This window comes from Sceloporus undulatus, chromosome 5 (genome assembly GCF_019175285.1).
Source record: "Sceloporus undulatus isolate JIND9_A2432 ecotype Alabama chromosome 5, SceUnd_v1.1, whole genome shotgun sequence".
NCBI classification, from domain to species: Eukaryota; Metazoa; Chordata; class Lepidosauria; order Squamata; family Phrynosomatidae; genus Sceloporus; species Sceloporus undulatus.
In genome coordinates, this window is record NC_056526.1 from 2128600 (window position 1) to 2146334 (window position 17735).

Here is a 17735-nt window from a genome sequence, read left to right on the forward strand (position 1 = left end):
CTTTCCATCCTCCTCCTCCTTTTGCGTCCCGAAGGGAAGGTCACCAGAAAGGTTAGAAAGTGAGACGCACCCAGACGGATTCAAAACAACTGAACCCCAGTGACAGTACTCAGAGAATGAATGAAAATTTCACCAGTGTAAAAGAGATTGAACCGGCGTGCTTGTACCACAAGGAACCAACACTCCGTTAAAATCCACACCAGATTATGTTTCCACGATATCAAGGTTCAAAACACAACGTCATTCCGCCTACGGCCAAACCCACCCTAAACCACAACGATCTCGTCGATATACAAAAACAAGCATTCAGCCAAAAAGCCACCAATAAGTGACTGCCTTTACAAAACAGTAACCTTGCGTCAGCATCTCTTAGGATCATTTCCTGGTGGAGGCCAACAATCAAGGCTCCTACCCATATCCCCCCCCTAGAATGGTCCACCCTCGACGGCTGATGGAAACCCAAAAGTTCCAGGAAGCCTAGAGGGGAACATGGTTGGAAACTGACGGCGACTCTGTGTGCCTTACTGCGTATCTGGAATACCGTCTCTCCAGGGCCTCACACAGGACTCGCTCCTAAGCCGCCCTCTCAGGCCCGCTTCCAAGCGTAAGCCCTGGTATACGGACCTCTCCGTCAAGAAGCCGGGAACTCGCGACGCGCTGGCGTGCCGTTGGCGGAAACACCTTCGCTGACGACAAGGGTCTCCTAACCTACGGAGAGGCGATCACGAGCAGCTAAGAACTCGTTCTATGGTGCTCGGTCGCGTCCGCGGGTCGCCGTCCAGCAGAGTGTTCCGGGTGGTCAGGGGCTGACTCAGCTCCCTCCCGCCCAAACCAGATCCTGAACCTTCTAAGGCCTGCTGCGACCAATTTATAAACTTCTTCGCGGATTAAACCTCTCGGTACGGACGGGTCTTAACGCAGGAGTGTGTACACTGGCTCAGCCGAATCAACATGGCTCCAGATGAATGGTTGCTTGCTTACACAAAATAGGCAAAGTGGCCATCGAGAGTCAGATGAAGGATCTTCCTTACCCTCATTTCGAAATACATAACCATCATAGATTCTTACTCATTGATCGAGAAACGCTCGAATTCTTCTCTCTAAATGTTATCCGAATGGTCGAATTAGCATCTTTTCTCCTAGTTTTCGAATTGTTGAGAATATTCTTTTACATCCCTAGTGACAGGATAAGTCTTGTTTCCAGCCTTGAAGGGTTTGGTCCTGCTCACTCAACATAGTTCTCTCCTGTGGGGCTTCTCCCCCCCTGACCACAATCACACAAGTGGTCCTGGATGGCCTTTTACCCCCAGGACATTGCCATGCTTCCCATTTCACATTCGATGGTTGGCCCATGAATACTTTTGTATGTTATTGCTGTATCCTTTTTAACACTGTAAGCCGCTTCGACTGTTATAACAAAAAAGCGGGGTATAAAGAAAAGCTTTATTTATTTGACAGATTATGAACGTAACAAGACAAGGCAGCTCACACCAGCATCACCGCAGACAAAACCTTCCCAGGGGAATTGCGGTTTAAAGTACGGCGATAACGCCCGAGGTTGGGCGCCAACGTGTAATTTATCTGTTTGGTATCCCCCTTAGCTTCGCTGTCCCACCAGTAGATTTCTTTTACTGAGTGGACCACCTGCCCAGGCCAGACCCTACCTCCAGCAGAAATCTGTATGTATTTGAACACTCCCGTAAGAGAGGTCTGTCCTGTTAGGCTCTCCCCTCCGTTCAGCCGGCTCCAAATAGGGAAGTCATGGTCACGTAGCATCACTTTGTTTTCGTACGGGTGCCAGGACACAGTACCAAGGATGGCATTCCCCCAATGCCCCTATGGCTAACAGCAGCAAGGACCCTCTCCCCCTTTATGGTGATGGGGGAGGTAGCAATGCATCCCAAACAACCACATTTACAGGAAGGTTGCCAGGTGACCGGGAGGGAAGGCTCTAGTCCAAGGCGGCTGAAGAACGTCTCCTACCAAATAATGGAGCTGTTGAAGGCAACAAACATAGGCTTTGCGCTCCTCAACCAGGTAGGACTATTCACATGTACAGCGGAATCTCTGCACTTGGGCCATCATGGCTTTTCTGTGCTGCTGAGGGACATCTCCACAATGATGCACTCCATTGTTCTTTTTTAAGGAGATGAAACAAGGCAATGCAGGCAGGCCTCCTGTACTTTCTATCCTTAACACTTAATACTTAAACAAGGGGAGCAAAACCTGTTTTCTGGGTCGGTTTAGAGCCATAGCAGGTCAAGGTGTGCTCACACCGAACTGAGTTTTGGAGATCCCGGAGATAAACCTCATTTCTGACTGCAAAGCCCAGCAGCCAGGTGCTGCCCATAGGTTATGTGCTCCTCAAACAGGAAGAAATTCGCATTCAAACGTGCGTCGTTCACTTGGGCCATAATGGTTTTGCCCTACGGCTGAGCAGCTCCCTACTAAATTCAAACATCTTTTCGTTTGCCAATGCTTGCATTATTTGTAAAGTTGGAACCCGGGCGACCAACCTCCTTTTGGAGTGCATATTCCAGCAGCCAGGTGCTGTCAATGCTTATGCGCTCCTCAACCAGGAGGAATATGGACAGTCCAGACGGGACATCTCTGCACTTGGCCATAATGGCTTGTCTGTGCGGCTGAGGGACATCTCCCACAAGGAAGAACAAACGATGCTAAGGGGAAACGGAGATCAGAGAAAGCTCCGCAGCACTTGTAAGGCTTCTCTCCTGTAGGGCATTTCCATCCTGAAGTTAACAGGTAAACCCTGTGCAAGGTTAGCAGAAGGAGTCCTGGGCTGAATTTACATGAAGTGGGCTAGCAATCACGCAAGTATCCTGGCAGTTGCTTTTGGCAGGAATCGTGGTTTCAAAGCTGCGTGTGTTAATGCCCAAGAGGTTTTGGTGCCATGTGTAAGTTGTCTGTTATGTTTTCTGCCTTGTTTGTTTGGACTCCAATAACTTGTTCTGTCTTAGCAACCCTATGCCACGCGTGCCCAGTGGGCACGCAAAAGCTTCTCCGCTGGCATGAAGACCTCCGTCTCTCCCACCCCTGCCATCGTTAACAATGGTGCCATGTGGGCATGCAGCTGTGCCATGGGGATAACCCCACCCCCCCTCCATGGCTGCGCATTCCCATCGCCCCTCGAATTTCAACAAGCTCTCGTAACAGCAAATATAGCATGTCTGTTAAGCAGACATGTCCAGAGGGCAGGAATATGCTAGTCCGAATATCTCTCCCCAGCACTTGTATGGCTTCTCTCCTGTAGGGCATTCACTCCTGAAGTTAACAGGTAAACCATGTGCAAGTTTCTACATGTAAGTGAGGCTAGCAAGCCCGGCAATGGCTTTCCATTGGTTTTGACCTCTCCATAGTCCCTGGCCAGCGCCATCGTCTGCGTCAGCAACTTCATAGACCATGAAGTTTAGTTTCTCTCCTTCCTGGCTCTTGCTTCCTGGGCACGGCTCTTTTCGCTTGTGTCCCAAGTGCACTGCTGGGTTTGCCATAACCATCCAACACCCTGGGTTATCCAAGCACAGACTCCACAGGAAGAGAATCTCTTTTGTTTGCAATGTTGCAGTATTTGTAAGATGAATCCCTATAATGCATTTCATATTAAGTAATTCTTTTTAATAAGAAGGATAGGAGAGAGGTGGGAAGGTAGGAAGGAAGAGCCGGATCTTGGAAGGGGAGGACGGAGGAGATGCAGAGGAAGTTCTTGTGCCAGCTGGGATAAAGGCATCGGTTTCCTGTTTTCCACCAATACAAAAAACAACAGAGCCGGGTGGAAAAACTGGGCCAGGAAGAAGAGGACCAGAAAGCCAGTTTATTTATTTATTATTTGATTCTATGACAATTGTTCTTCCACAGGACAAGTCCACAGTTGGACAAGTCTCACTTGGATCTATTCAAGATCTGTCAACTGACACTCTAACATCTGCCGGTCACACAACAGCTTGGGAACACTTTACAGTCACATGGCAGTGTCCTCTCCCGTCCGTGGGTGGGGAGCAAATGAAGAGATGAAACCCTTGAGGAAGAGAGTGATCTGTCCAGCTGGAACAGGAAAAAAGACATGCTTCAGGCACAAGTACAAAGTTTCCCTTCTGGACACTGTGCTCACTCTGTTGGGGGAAGACATTCAAATCTCACAGAAGAGAAGAACTTGAAATCTCAAAACTTATGATCAGGAAAGGTCTTGGCCACAGTTTTTTGGATAAGACAGGTATTTTGATGAAAAAAATGACCTCTTAGCATCATCATGATCTGGAGACTACCTTGCAGTGGAGACATTGTTGGGTTTCTCCAAGGCCAAGAATTCAAGTACACACACACACACACACACAATGCAAAATAAAACGGTTTGCTTAGCATCACCTTGAGAGAGCTGGGAGAGAGGTTTGTCATGCCCTGCCTCTGAGCTGAGAGACTGTGCCAATATATGATGATGTGATGCTACCTCTTAGCATCACCATGGGAGAGATGCAGAGAGAGAGGGCAGGGAATGTCTAAACATTGTAAGCTGCTCTGATAGCACCACAGACTGCTGGGAACTGCAGCCATGTTTTCCAAGAGGTCATGGGGAAAGGGAGCTCAGGCTTGGTGGCCATAGGAGCCCTCTGGGAGGCCTTGCCAAGCTTCCTCTGAGACTATGTTCTCCTCAACCGGAGGAATATGACACGTACAGACGGACATCTCTGCACTGGCCATAATGGCTTGTCTTGCGGCTGAGGGACATCTCCCACAATGAAGAAAACCGATGCTAAGGGGAAAACGGAGATCAGAGAAAGCTCCCAGCACTTGTAAGGCTTCTATCCTGTAGGGCATTTCCCATCCTGAAGTAAACAGGTAAACCCGGCAAGTTTAAGCAGAAGGAGTCCTGGCTGAACTACATGAGTGAGGCTAGCAATCCCGCAAGTATCCGGCAGTTGCTTTTGGCCGGGGAATCGTGGTTTCAAAGCTGCGTGGGTAAATGCCGAAGAGGTTTGGTGCCATGTGTAATGTTTTCTGTTCTCCTTTTGCCTTGTTGTTTGGACTCCAATAACTTATGTTCTCTTAGCGCGAACCTATGCCACGCGTGCCCACGTGGGCACGCAAAAGCCTTCTCCGCTGGCATGAAGACCTCCGTCTCTCCCCACCCTGCCATCGTTAACAATGGGCCATGTGTGCATGCAGCTGTGCCATGGGGATAACCCCCACCTCCCTCCTGGCTGTCAATTCCCCTCGCCCCTCGAATTTCTACGCCTCATAGTAACAGAAACAATATCGCATTGGTTAAGCCGACATGTCAGAGGCAGGTAATGCTAGTCCGAAATCTCCCAGCACTTGTATGGCTCTCTCCTGTAGGGCATTTCCACCTGAAGTAAACAGTAAACTGTATGCAAGTTTAAGCAGAAGGAGTCCTGGGCTTGAATCTACATGAAGTGAGGCTAGCAAGCCCCGGCAATGGCTTGTCTCCATAGTCCCTGGCCAGCGCCCTGCTCTGGTCAGCAACTTCATGACCATGAAGTTCAGTTCTCTCCCTTCCTGGCTTTGCTTCCTGGGCATGCTCTTTAGCTTGATGTCCCCCAGGTGCACGCTGGGTTTTGCCATAAACCAGCCCAACACCTTCTGGGTTATCCAAGACAGACTTCCACAGGAGAAGAATCTCTTTTGTTTGCCATGTTTGCAGTATTTTGTAAGTTGTATCCCTAGATGCATTTATCTTAAGTATTTCTTTTTAAAAGAAGGATAGGAGAGGGTGGGAAGGTAGGAAGGAAGAGCCGGATCTTGGAAGGGGAGGAAGGAGGAGATGCAGGGATGTTCTGTGTTTGCCATCCGAACACCTTCTGGGTTATCCAAGACAGACTTCCACAGGAGAGGAATCTCTTGTTGCAATGTTTGCAGTATTTGTAATGTTGTCTCCCTATAGTGCATTTCATATAAGTAATTTGTTTTTAAATAAAGGATAGGAGAGATGAAACACACTGAACCCAGTGAAATTACTCGAGACCTAATCCAGGAAATATAAGCAGTCTTCTTTGGAAATGTTAATTCAATCCCCTATGACAATCCAATTTGTGTCATCGAAACTGAGCAAGAATTAAGTGAAATACCATCACTTCCGTGATTTCAAAAGAATAAAAATGACACGCTTAGAAAGTGTGAGACGCACCCAGATGGCTTCCCGCAACAACTTGAACCCAGTGAATTCACCAGTGAGAAGAGATTCAAAACGGCGCTGCTGTACCACAAGGAACCAACCATACCGTTAAAAAAACTCACACCAGATTATGTTTCAAGATAGGTTTTCAAAACAAGCATTCAGCAGAAAGCCACCAATTAAGGGACTGCTTGTATCAAACAGGCCCTCCCTCCAAATCACAGGTTTGGGGGGCTCACGGTTTGATTATGTGCAAGTTTCACACCCTCCTTCCATTCCCTCCTCTCTTTGCGTCCCGAAGTCTAGCCTTTGGGATCTCGCAATCCTGGGCGGAGGCTTGCCCAGAAAATCCTGCCAAGGGGACCAAGAGTTCATTCTGGAATCCATTCAGCAGTCTAGCAAACCTGCCAGAATGTCGGCAGGCCGATTTAACGCTAGCCCCAATTGAAAGGGATTTAGGGGGAGCGAACAGTGCCCCTTGTGTGTTTATTCAACATGGCGGAATAAAAACAGAGCAGCACATTCAGTTTCCACGTTCTGTGTTGCCATCTAACATACAAGGACGTCTGTTCCTGTGATTCCACAATCAAAAAAATAATATTGTATATGGTCCATCAGCCAGATTACTTTAGGACAAAATGGAAGTCACTGGAGATACCAACTGAAGGGATTGGATGGGGAAATGGTTAGATATGAAAGATTTAGGCTGTTACAGACAGGCCACAACAAACTGCTTCCATCACTCGAAGTATGGTATTTCAATGATGCCTGTGTCCTAAGAGTCCAAAAGCCCACACCAAAGCCACGCTCACATGCTGGTCACCCGAATGCCTTTGCAGAGGCCTTGTGAAACTACAGACTTTAGCATCGCTAGTCGAGCTACTGCATTTAAGTGGTATCCCAGCAATCTTGTACCCTGGTGAAGCCATGGCAATTAACATAAGATCAGTGCGTAACTTTGCTGTCCCGTGGTAGGAATTGGTATAATATCAGTTTTTAAAGTGATAACACAAAGTTTTTTTTTCTCCTACAATACAAAAAACACTAGACATAATACGGAATATAAAGCATTCTTCTTTGGAAATGTCCTTAAATCCACTATTACAATCCATTTGTTCATCGAAACTGGCAAGAATTAGTGAAATCCCATCACTTCCAGTGATTTCAAAGAATAAAATGAAACAGCTTAGAAAAGTTGAGACAGCACAGATGGCTTCAGCCAACAACTTGAACCCCAGTGAATTTCACCAGTGTAGAAGAGATTGCAAAACGGCGCTGTGACCACCAAGAACCAACCATACCGTTAAAATCACACCAGATATGTTCCAGATATCAAGGTTTTCCAAAACAAGCATTCACCAGAAAGCCACCAATTAAGGACTGCCTTGTATCAAACAGTCCCTCCCTCCAAATTCACAGGTTTGGGGGCCCACGGTTTGATTATGTGCATTTCCCACCCTCCTTCCATTCCCTCCCTCCTCCCTTTGCGTCCCGAGTCTAGCCTTTGGGATCTAGCCTAATCCCTGAGGCGGAGGCTTGCCCCGGAATCCTGCCAAGGGACCATCCCTCCAAATTCACAGGTTGAGGCTCACGGCGTTTGATTAGGGTGGTTTGCCTAGAGACTTGAACATAAAAGAGGAAAAGCGTTCTTCCTCAGTGCTTCTGGGCCCAGAAAAGACCCAGACTATGGACCAGATTTGCAGATGTAAAAACATAAGTTTCCATCTCCTGGGTGCTCTCAATGTAGCAAGAAAGGATGGTGTTTTGGGCATGTGCCCATGTTCTAGAAGAATTTATCTTGATTGTTCGCCAAGAGAGTGCTGGCTTGGAAGAGAGTATATAGGTGTGACTCCTCCTTACCCAGTGTCACACAGTGTTGGGTGTGTCACACACACACACACGGGAGGTTCTGAACCTGCAAACCCCAGCAGTGTGTGTTTTACTGCCACAAGTGTGTTGGATGGATAAAGCAGTGGAAGATCCGTATGTATTCTCCTTACTCTGACAGGTTTTGAGGAACCTAACAAGCAAGTCCAATTCCTGTGTGCTAATTCAGAAGTGTGCTTTGCATGCCAGTGTAATAGCTTTCAGATATGCAATACACAGCTAAGCTCCATGCGTATCCAAAATGATCCCTAAAAGAAACTAGACCTCTGGTCCAGTCAACCTTTTCCAGGCTGCAAAGCGCAGATCTCAATTCCAAGTAAACATCTTTGGCTGGAAACCAGAATTTCTTTAGATTGTCAAAATATTGGGTTTCTTTCCCACTTTCAAAGCTGTGCCTAACCTATTTATTCGTTTAATGCAAACCAGGAATACCTCAGTACTCTTAACTCTTCTTGATTATGAACTAAGGTCCTAGTAACCTAAATCCTTAGAAGCAGTTTTCCTGTCATACCGTTCAGATTCTTTATCATGTTAGTTCAAATGTCCTAAACAGTACAACATCATTATTTTTTCCTCCATTGACCTGCAGAAGCGTGGATGAACTTCTCTGGAAGCAATACTTGCTCCTCTACAAAGAGATATGTTCCCAAGAAGTCTGATCTGAAGAACCAAAAGATCACCTATGAGCAAACTGAATCAAGCCAACATACTTCCCGAGGCTGCGGAAACGCGAGGGAGAGGGCTTGAGCAGGCATTCGTGGACGTTCCTGCAACCTATGGGATCCTGTGGCCTGCTTGATTACGGCACAACAAGAGACAGCATGATCTTATATGAACCGTGCATGTTTCACTCTAAAACTCCTCCGGTCTCTGCAAGACCCCCGGCTCTCTTCCCAAGAGAAAAAGAATGGACAGAGTCACGACCGGACTTCCAATCCTGCTACCCTGCGCCTGCTCCCAGAACATGGAACGGACACTGACTCAGAGACCGAAGACGGCGGACCTGCAGGAACTGCGACTGAGGCCCTGGACATGCTGGGATTGCAACTGAAGCAGCAGCGGAGGAGCAAGAACGTAGGAACCTATGTAGCACAGTGGGCTTTGAGATCTCAAAACAGTCAGGAAACATTATCGCCTTCCCAGGCAGGAAGACCAGGGATTGACAAAAATTGGGATCCTGGCAACGGAGGCATATCAATAAACGATAATAATAATAAGCATAAATTTATATCATGCTTTTTGTGAAAACAATCCAAGGCTTACAACAAAGCATTCTGCATACACTAGATACCATATCCCCCCCCTCCTTGATCACTATATCGAAGTATCTCTACTATATTTGAAGTAAGAAACATCCTTTGCCTGAGGCTCGTTTTGGCCATATTTCACCTGTCAGACCCCCAAATTCCTTGTTTGCGGAGCTAGTTTGGAGTGCAGGAGGGACTCTGGTCTCTCTGGAACGTCTACACTTTCCTCATGGTGAGCATCACTCCCTGAGCAACTGAGTAGTTTTCCATCTTGAATTAGAAGGAGCAACACATCTTTGGTAGCTATTTGGTAGCAAATACTTCCTAAGAGCCCAGAGATAAGCATGCATGCATGTGTGTGTAGCATGGCAAAAGGGGTTGGCATGGATGGCCCTTGTTGTGGTCTCTTCAACTCTATGATTCTGTGATATGGCTCTATGTCTGTTGCCGATTCATTTTCTCCTTAATAAAAACACAACTCTCGGAGATGTTGCTTCTGCCGATTCTTTTCGCTCACACGCTGCGCATAAAAGGGGATAGATATGTTTGAGCTACTTTAAAAGTCTCCAAGGTCCTGGTCATACTACATAACAAGTCTCAATAGTCTGAAGTTAAACAATTCTGAAGCTTCGCTGTGTCACTTTTGCTGAGGGGGATTCAGTTGATAAGCTCACAAAAACCTAAGTCTCCTTCCAGAACTTTGTGCCTTTTGGAGGTACTCTCTCCTTGGCCATGGCAAGATAAAAAGGCATTTCAAACGGCCGTCCCATAGTGGGCCCCTTCCCTCTTCCCAACTCTCAAAATGTTAGAGATTTGGAAAGATGGGGGAAACTGGGGTTGTCACGGATGAGGAAGGTACCAGCCATTAAGGTGAACTTACTGCCCCAAATACTCTTCTTATTTCAAATATTCATAATCACAAACGACTCTCTTTAAAAATGGCATAAGACTATCTCAAATTTTACGGTCTGGCAAAAAGCCTGAGTCAAGTTTACATGATGATCCCAAAGAGGAGGTTGCCACGACCAAATTTGAATTACGTAGATTAATACGCCTGTTGTATGACTGGGATGAAAGTGGAAAAACCAAGAATGTTTACTAGAAGCCCCAGGATTAAGATTTGTTGACATGGGTACTTATTTAGGGTAGTCAAAGATACGCAAAGAATATAGCAATCATTACATCAGGCGTTGCCTATTAAGAGTATGGAGTAAGGTCAAAAAAACCGGTGTTACTATCATACCAAACGCGGCATCTACTAACCAAGCTCTCTCAACAACAGAGGGAGGAAGCAAGTTTACAAATGCTGACTGTCAATATTGAATTGGAGGTAAACAATAAAATGGGTCCCAGACTAAGCAAAATATTGAATTAGCCCATGGGAAAACAGTTGAATGTACTTTGAATTAATATAAAGAAACTTTACAAAATGCAGTTCACTGGTATCTCGCACCTCAGAAACGGGCAAAATGTCTAAGACCAAAAATGGTTGCTGGAATGCAAAAAGAATTGGTGCTTTCACCAAATGTAGTGGAAATGCAATTACTCACAGAAAAGTATTGGAACATAAATTCACAAGAAGCATAGACTAATTTAAATGGCAAGACTGACAAAACCCAAAATGTACCCATTTTTATAATTGCTGGAAATTAGAGCAAAGACATGGCAATTGATATTTTATATGGCAGCTGATGCCAGATAGTATGCTTGCATAGATGGAAGGAAAGTAAAAGGCCAATATAAAGGATTGGTCACAGCTAAACTGTATTAAATCATAGGAACATAATTGAAATATTTATTTAAAAATAAATCTTTGGAAGGTTTTTTAAAAAAAGAATGGAATTCCCTTGATAAAATATTAAAAATTAAGTGGGGAGAACGTTTTGTAATAGATCTTTACAGTAAACGATTAAAACGTGGAAAGAAAACTTGGACTTTTTAATCATGTGGAGACACTTAGGAATTTATTTTTCATCAAGAGTTATTAATTATATCTGTTTTTTTTAAAGCAATTAAATCTGGAGAACAAAAAAAAACTAAATAGAAGCTAGAAAGAACCAATATGAAGAGGAAGAAACAGGCTAACAGTTTATTAATGTTTTTCTTTGATTAAAAATCTGGATTTTATTGTTTTTAAATTGCATACAAAACTTAATAATATATTTTAAAACTTTGTGGTTTTTGGCAGTAATCAAGGATCGATCTTCGCTGGCTTGTGGCAAATTAAGAACTGTCTACCCCTTTTCTGAGGGCCAAACAGTGTTTTGAGTTACAAGTGCCCCCCAAAAAGAGATGACGTTCCCCTTCATTTTAAGCCAGAAATCCTGATCTATAGAGGGAATGAGAGAGCCCACTCAGTCCAAAGGAACATAATAATTTCCTATTTATTCCTATGGAATGTGTAAACAAAAATCCCACACACGAACTGTTTTTTGTCACTTGACCAGGGAAGAATAAAGATATTCAAATGGCTGCCAACCTGAGCCTCTTCTTCCTAATTCAACATGGAGGCAAGTGGGGAAAAACAAGCACCACATCTGTTACCGGAGCTCACTTTCCTCAGTGTTCTGAAAAGGGCAAATGTACATAAAAATCTCAAAATTTTGAAGTAAATAAACAATTCTGAATCTTTGCTGTTCCACCAAGTTAGATTTCTTTTCTGAGGTGGCTGGCAATTGATAAGCATAAACATACGCTTCTTTCATAACTTTGTGGATTTTGGAGGTAGCTCTCCCTGGCCTGGGGGCTTTTGCGCAACCCATCAAAAGCAATAGAAGTGCAACCAACAGATTTCCCCTCAGCTGTGTGGCAAAATAAAGACTCATCTCCCCTTTAGTAAATAACACAAAATAAATATAAGAATAAAAATAGGGGGTTCCTAAAACCCCACACTCTCCATTTTAAGCAAAAACATGATCTGTAGAAAGAAAGAGGACCATTCAGCCCTAAAGAACTTAAATATTTGTCTGCTTTTCCTACAGAATGGTAGTAAACAGAAATCCCACATAGAAGTATTTTGCCTCTTGACCAAGCAAGAATAAAAGGACATTTCAAAATGTGGCCCCTTCTTCTCTTCTTCCCAACTTCAAAATGGCGGTTCTATTCACCCTCAGACTTATTGCTGAAATGCTCACAAAACAAGGGGAGATGTGTAACTGCCCCCTTTGCTTTTGGCAGCTGTCCCCAAAACAGGGCTGATTCTCCTGGCTGTACCATCATTTGCAAAAATAAATAACTTCATAATCATTATGAGAAAAGGCAGCATATTTTTAACGGGAACTGGAAATTTAAGCACTAAGTATGTTGTTTTATTGTGTTGTTGTATTGGCCTTTTTCAACTGGTATTGTCACTTATATCATTTGTTGTCTCCTCCTCAACTCTGGAAAAGCATAATGCTACTAATAATTTAGAAATAAAAAACTGCTAGGTAAAGGCAGAAATCCTGGGGAGATGAGGTATATATTCAATAAACAAACAAAATAAAATGGGTTTTAGGCCACCAAACACTACAGCCAAAAAGAGGGGCTAGAATGGCTGCCCATTTCCAACACGGGGACAAAATAGCAAATGCAGGAACAGAAATCCTGCCTTTTCAGGAGAAAAAAATAGGGCTAATTCAGTGGAAAGTATATCAAAGTTATTGTTTTGCATTATTCATTAAAAACCATCCTATAGAAAGGTTTTAAAATGCTATCAACATGTGGAATCAAAGAAAGGGGCCTCAAAATGCTTGCCCCACTTATTAAAAGGTGGCTTATAAACCATCAATGTACCCAGTGTGTAATTATTCTTTCCCTCTTTTCCCAAAGGATAGGCAGGAATCCTGCCTTTCAAGTAGAAAAGGTATAAACTCAGTCCATGGCTCCAAAACATCTAAAGTTTTCTCTGTTCACCAGAGAAGGGGCTTCAAAAGCCCTTTCTCCTGGCCAAAGCCCGGCAATGATGCCCTTTCTCCCTTTCTTAAAGGTAAGGAAAAAGAAAAGAAAAAATGGGTATTAAATTCAAAATATGTTTCCCAAAAAGGGAAGTTTGAAAGGGACCAAAAGCCCTTTCTTTCCCAATGGGCAAAAAGCCAACATTTGCCATGATCCAAGAGTGCTTTTCTAACTAGGTGTGTTTACTCTGCCTCCATTTCCCTAAAAGTCCCAAGCACTGGGCAAGGCGAGGAAAGAAAGAGGGCTCCTGCTAAGAAGGGAGCCCTGCCTCCTTCCCCTGAAAGCCCCCCCTGCAAATGGCAAGGCTAACTGGCTTTGGCAGCAACGGCCAGCCAAGAGCAAGGGCCAGACCAAGTGCGCCCAAATGGGCGTCTGGAAGAAGGGGCTCCTCTCCTCAAAGCCCCCAAGCCCAAGTCTCCCTCCAACCCTTTGCCTTGGCAAGAGAGAGGGACTGCATCATGGCAGGAATTTGCCCGCTGCTCTGCCCTTGGAGCCAGCTCCCTGGGGCAAAGCAGCCGTTCGGAGAGAATTCACAGAGGAACCAACACTACCAATTATAATAAATAATAATGACCTTTTTACTAGACACGGTTTTGATTATGGGTGAGTTTGCCGCCCCTCCTTTCCATTCCCTCCCTCCTCCCTTTGCGTCCCGAAGTCTAGCCTTTGGGATCTAGCATAATCCCTGAGGCGGAGGCTTGCACCGGAAATCCTGCCAAGGGACCGTCCCTCCAAATTCACAGGTTTGGGGCTCACGGTTTTGATTATGGGCGAGTTTGCCGCCCCTGGCGGTGCATGGTCCAATCTGAGAGAGAATTAAGACGTAACACCATTGCCAAACACTGCAAGAAAAAATCATGACCTTTCAACATGGGGGAATAAAAATAGAGCAGCACATTCAATTTCCACGTTCTGTGTTTCCAGCTGGGATAAAAGGACGTCGGTTTCCTGTTATTCCACCAATCCAAAAGAACAAACGGGAGCTGGGTGGAAAAACTGGGCCAGAGAAAGAAGAAGGACCAAAAATGCCGGTTGATGATACTTCTGACAAGGTAGGAAGGATAATCCCTGAGGCGGAGGCTTGCCCCGGAAATCCTGCCAAGGGACCATCCCTCCAAATTCACAGGTTTGAGGCTCACGGTTTTGATTATGGGTGAGTTTGCCTAGAAGACTTGAACATAAAAGAAGGAAAGAGGTCTCTTCATCAGTGCTTCTGGGCCCAGAAAAGGACCCAGAAATATGAACAAGATTTGGCAGATGTGAAAACATTAAGTTTCCATCTCCTGGGTGCTCTCAATGTAGCAATGAAAGGATGGTTTTTTGGGCTATGTGCCCATGTTCTAGAAGAATTTATTCTTGATGTTTCGCCAGCATCTGTGGCACCTTAAGAGAGTGCTGGCTTGGAAGAGAGTATATAGCGTGTGACTCCTCCTTACCCAGTGTCACACAGTGTATGGGTGTGTACATACACACACGGGAAGGGTCTTGAACCTGCAAACCCCAGCAGTGTGTGTTTCTAATGCCACAAAGTGTGGATAAAGCAATGTTGGAAGATCCGTATGTATTTCTCCTTACTCTGGACAGGTTTTGAGGAAACCTACAAAGCACAGTCCAATTCCTGTGTGCTAATTCAGAGGCTGTGCTTTGGCATGCCAGTGTAATAGCTTTCAGATATGCAATACACAGCTAAGCTCCATGCGTATCCAAATATGAATCCCTAAAAGAAACTAGACCTCTGGTCCAGTCAACCCTTTTCCAGGCTGCAAAGCGCAGATCTCAATTCCAAGTAACATCTTTGGCTGGAAACCAGAATTTCTTTAGATTGTCAAAATATTGGGTTTCTTCTACCACTTTCAAAGCTGTGCCTAACACTATTTATTCAGTTTAATGCAAAATCAGGAATACCTCAGTACTCTTAACTCTTCTTGATTATGAACTAAGGTCATAGTAACCTAAATCCTTAGAAGCAGTTTTCCTGATCATACCGTTCAGATTCTTTTATCATGTTAGTTCAAATGTCCTAACAGTACAACATCATTATTTTTCCTCCATTGACCCTGCAGAAGCGTGGATTGAACTTCTCTGGAAGCAATACTTGCTTCTCTACAAAAGAGATATAGTTCCCAAGAAGTCTGCATCTGAAGAACCAAAAGATCACATATGAGCAAACTGAATCAAGCCAACATACTTCCCGAGGCTGCGGAAACGCAGGAGGGAGAGGCTATGAGCCAGGCATTCGTGGACATTTCCTGCAACCATAATGGATCATGTGGCCTGCTTGATTATGCCACAACAAGAGACAGCATGATCTTTATATGAACCGTGCATTTGTTTCACTCTAAAACCTTCGCCTGCTGGGGTCCTTATTATCACAAGTATTCCCACTCTGGGTCCATTCAAGCCACTATCAGCCAAGAAGCTTTGGAAATAAGCGATGCAAACATTGCAAAGCCTGACCAGGTTGCAACCAACATACAATGGCGACAATTCAAAACGGACATTCCTCTACAACTAGAGAGAAATGCAAGAAAGAGGATATATCTTATAGAAGAACTTGAAGTAGAGAGGCGACTTCCTGGAGCTGCTTCATATTCTCTTCTTCCTTCTGTGTTGTGTCTTTTTAGAGACTGCCAACTTTGTTGCAGAAGAAGCATGATTGGGCAGAAATAAAATTTGGACATGGCGCATAAAGCCCTCCACGGCACTTGCGCCATGCAGGCCAACTTCCGCGCATAGACCCACTGATCCTGAGTGTAGACAGGCGGGCGACAGCCACATCGAGGCAGAGCGCAGGGGGGCAGCTGGGAGGAGGAAGTGAATGCGGCCGCCACTCTGCTCTCCTCCGTTTCTCTGCAAGACCCCCGGCTCCTCTGCCCAAGAGAAAAAAGAAGAGGACAGAGTCATCGACCGGACTTCCAATCCTGTTATCCATGCCCTGCTCCCAGAACATGGAATGGACACTGACTCAGAGGCAGAAGCGGAGGACCTGCCAGGAACTGCGACTGAGGCCCTGGACATGCTGGGACTTGCAACTGAAGCAGCAGCGGAGGGAGCAAGAACGTAGGAACCTAGTAGGCACAGTGGGTTTTGAGATCTCAAAACAGTCAGCAAACATTATTTATTGCCTTCCCAGGCAGGAAGACCAAGGGATTGACAACTCGGGATGCCTGGCCAAAACGGAGGCTTACAACAAAGCATTCTGCATACACTATAAACCATATTCCCCCCTCCTTTGATCACGTATATCGAAGTGATCTCTACTATATAAATTCGGCACCTTTTGAAGGCTCGTTTTGGCCTTATTTCACATGTACAGACCCCCAAATTCCTTTGTTTGCGGAGCTAGTTTGGAGTGTAAGGAGGGACTCTAGGTCTCTCTGAAACGTCTACTACTTTCCTCATGGTGACCATCACTCCCTGAGCAACTGAGTAGTTTTCCATCTTGAATTGAGAAGGAGCACCACATCTTTGGTAGCTATTTGGTAAGCAAATACCTTCCTAAGAGCCCAGAGATAAAGTGCATGCATGTGTGTGTAGCATGGCAAAAGGGAGTTGGACTGGATGGCCCTTGTTGTGATCTCTTCCAACTCTATGATTCTGTGATATGGCTCTATGTCTGTTGCCGATTCATTTTCTCCTTAATAAAAACACAACTCGTTGGAGGAATGTTGCTTCTGCCGATTCTTTATTCGCTCACACGCTGCGCATAAAAAGGGGGATAGATATGTTTGAGCTACTTAAAAAGTCTCCAAGGTCCAGGTCACGTAATACATAACAAGTCTCAATATCCTGAAGTTAAACAATTCTGAAGCTTCGCTATGTCACTTTTGCTGAGGGGGATTCACAGTTGATAAGCTCACAAACCTAAGTCTCCTTCCAGAACTTTGTGCATTTTGGAGGTACTCTCTCCTTGGCCATAGCAAGAATAAAAGGGCATTTCAAAACGGCCGTCCCATAGTGGACCCCTTCCCTCTTCCCAACTCTCAAAATGGAGGTCCTATTGGGAAGAGATTTTAAAAAAGATTTGGAAAGATGGGGGAAGAAACTGGGGTTGTCACGGATGAGGAAGGTACCAGCCATTAAGGTGAATTTACTGCCCCAAATACTCTTCTTATTTCAAAATATTGCGTTAATCACAAACGATACTCCTTTTAAAAATTGGCATAAGGCTATCTCAAAAGTTTTACGGTCTGGCAAAAAGCCTTGAGTCAAGTTTACATGATGATCCCAAAAGAGGAGGGTTGCCACGACCAAATTTGAAATTACGTAGATTAATACGCCTGTTGTATGACTGGGATGAAAGTGGAAAAACCAAGAATGTTATTACTAGAAGGCCCAGGATTAAGATTTATTTGACATGGGTAGTTATTTTAGGGTAAGTCAAAGATACGCAAAGAATATAGCAATCATTACATCAGGCGTTGCCTATTAAAGAGTATGGAGTAAGGTCAAACCAAACCGGTGTACTATCATACCAAAACGGGCATCTACTAACCAAGCTCTCTTCAACAAAGAGGGAG